The sequence below is a fragment of the Nannospalax galili genome, unplaced genomic scaffold (genome assembly GCF_000622305.1).
Source record: "Nannospalax galili isolate Female #2095 unplaced genomic scaffold, S.galili_v1.0 scaffold9204, whole genome shotgun sequence".
Lineage (NCBI taxonomy): Eukaryota > Metazoa > Chordata > Mammalia > Rodentia > Spalacidae > Nannospalax > Nannospalax galili.
The window spans coordinates 1-2,993 of record NW_008350374.1 but is presented as its reverse complement, the minus strand read 5'-3'; the positions used below and the strand labels follow the sequence as shown (position 1 = coordinate 2,993).

The 2,993-nt window shown below is 49.9% G+C and overlaps 1 pseudogene; it reads left to right on the top strand.

Annotated features, from left to right (window-relative positions):
- LOC103745671 overlaps nt 1–2,990 on the top strand; it is a 5,124-nt pseudogene extending 2,134 nt beyond the window's left edge.
- Nucleotides 2,991–2,993: the final 3 nt, after the last annotated feature.

The following is a 2,993-nucleotide window of genomic DNA, read 5'->3' as shown; positions in this document are numbered from 1 at the left end:
AGCTCAAAGACACGGGCTTGGCAGCCCCCAGGACTAAGCCAGTGCTGCCCCTTACCATGTGACACAGCACCCTAGTGCCTCCCTCCTATCTGCAAGGCTCCTAGGCAGCCCCTAGCTTGTAGCAGGCCTGGATTCTGGCTGCCACTATTCAAGTGATGGTGCCTCCCAGTCCTCTGCTTGGCCTCTTGCTGGTGTCTCCATTTGACTGAGTCCCACTGGGGATTGTGTGTAAAACAGGTTGGCCACTTGCACCTGCCTCCATCAGTTGGCCGCAAATGGTCTTTCTCTCTCACATGGGGAGTCAAAGTGCATTTCGTGTTAGTCACTGTGTCTTTGCGAGTGACATGCAGGGTTTTACTTGGTAGGTGGATGTGTTGGGCAGAATTGAGCTTTTCTCTAAAGCACTAGTGGCAGGCATTAACTCTTGAGCTTGCTCCTTTGCTGTCCTGTGCATGTTTTCCTGCTGCAGGCCAGCCTCCTAAGAGTGCCACTAGAAGTTGATGGTGGAGATCCCAGCAGGTGCAGAACTGTGGGGCGATCGAGGCCATTGGTGGGGCTGCCTGGGCAAGGCCTGTTGCCTCATTCACAGCCTGCATATTTGCATGCAAGGTTCCATGCTGTGACCCCAGTAAACTTTTTGCCTGGAATTGTGGGCGGCATGGCTAATTCTGCATCACAGCTGCTCTGCCTTTTCCTTGGAGGGCGGGGTCGGGTGGTGAGGCTCTGGGACAGGGGGTGGATGGACACAAAGAGCCTCTGTGGCCTGTGAATGGAGCAAGTCCCCAGCGTGGCCGTGTGGGAGCAAAGCTACTTGCTCAGTGTCTATGCCTCCATGAGCATTCAGTGCACTCCTTCCTCCCACCTGAGCTGTGTGCCCCATTCCTCAGTGCTCAGCTAGATTATGTCCCCTAATTTGGGATTATCTCTGAGAACTTTGAGCTCTTGTAGATGCCTCTGCCCACCCAGCTGTCAGAAAGCCTTGTCCTAATGACCCTCTGTCTCCTTCTGCTGTGGCTGCCAGCTGTTTCAAATATCTGACTCTATGATGCTCTCTACATGTGTGACCCTGTGTCCTTGGCTTTTATTGGGCTGGAGTTCTTAGATTTTTCAAAGGCTGTGACAAAGTTTGTTTGGTGTTCCTGGGGTGACCTCCCTACTCTCTGGCCTCTGTCTTGTCCTCGCCTGATGCCAAATGACATTCATGCAAGGAACGCCAAAAGGTGACCTTCCTCTCCCTTTCTGCAGTATCCCAAGTCCCTGAGTCATCAATTCCACATTTGGGCTTCTTTGCTTCAAGATCTTTCTAGTCCTTTGTGAAGAAAGTAGTTGGAGGGAGCACAAACGACTCACGCCCTCCCCTAAACCCGCCTGCAGCCAGACCCTCTTGTTAGTGTCTGGGTCAGCTGCTTTTCCTGAGCACATCAGTGTGTGGTTAGTGGGCTCTCCTAGGCTGTCCTTAGTCTAATTTCTGCTGGCAGTTCCAAGGACAAAAAGCCTTTGGCTAGTGCCAGGGAGGAGCCTCTGTCTTCACACCTGACTCTGTGTGGACCCTGTCTTTGGTTCAGCTGGAAGAGCCAGTACAGCTTACTGGAGAGGGTACAGGTGGAAGACGCTGAGCTGATGCAGTGCTTAGGGCTTGGCTGCTCTTGGATCAGGGATGAAACTGAATAATGAAGGTGCAGGCACCTTGGAATGAGAAAGCAGAAGGTAAGATGCTCAGAGAACTGGCCCCTGAGACCACAGAGGTTGGCTTTGGCTTTCTTGAGGCCTGCGTTTGCCCCCAGCATGGCTTCATGCCTTGTGCCCTTCAATTGTCCTGTAGCAGAGGCAGGGCTGCAGTTTTGATGTGAAGCCTGGGGTACTGAGCTTTGCTCCCCAACCTTCAGCCTGAGACCCATTTTCCTTAGAAGATGGTGCTGAGGTTGCTTCAGCTGCTTAAAGAGAGCCCGGTCCTCCGGGCTCCACTGATCACCTGCCACCTGGATGCTCTTGGGGAAGGGTGGTTCTCATGTAGCAGTTAGGAGCCTGCTGTTTGCATGTTTTGTGGAAGGAGCAGAACCTTGTAAGGAAAAGGAGCGGGAAATTTATTAGAAGAAATAGTATTTATAAGGCAGTGTGGGTTTCTCCAAGACAGTGGAGGAAAGATGACGGATGCAAGCTCACCATAGGAAGTGGCTCTCCTGAGTCTCTCCCCAACTGTGTTACTAATCTTTCTCACCACCTAGTAAGGTGTCAACATCTGCCTGTGTTCATTTTACAGACTGAGAAGTGGAGGGAGAGAGGGGTAAGAACTCCCCACCCTTTTGGGATTTAAACTCAAGGTATGTGATACCAGGAGTTTGATTTTAACCTAGTCATAGCAACCTGGAATATTGGGTATATTTTAGGGATCTGACATTAAGGCTGTTAATAAATTGAGTTCCCCTTCCTGGAGAAGGCTTTCAGGGGACACAAAAATAGTCTTTTATGTTTTTGATAGATTTTCACAGGAATGTCAGGGTAAGAGCAGCTTTCAGTGATCCCCTGGTCCACAGAGGATCTGATTTAGGAGCATGATGAGCTTTCCTAATTTTGGAAGAGTTTAAGTTTGAGTCCTGTGTAGAATGTGTGTTTCTTTGTAGTTTTCTGGCTGCATCTGAGTCCTCTTCTCTTTGGGTGTATCTCTCACGATGACAAACACATCTCATTGTTTTGGGATCTGAGTTGTATAACTGGACTTCTGTCTGCTTTGCCACGGATCTTTTCTGATGGACACTTGTTAGCAAATAAAGCTGACAGCTGCCTGTGTTGAGAGAGGGTGAGGATGTGCCTCAGCTTTAGCAGGGCGAGGACACCAAGGAGTATTTTCATACCAGACTGAGTTATGGCCTGGAAACAGCAGACACTTTGCCTCAATGTTTGCATGTGTTCGAGAACCAGACTTGCTAACCCATTCTCTTTGTCGCTTTCTTTAGACCTATTCAGGCTTGTTCTGTGTGGTCATCAATCCTTAC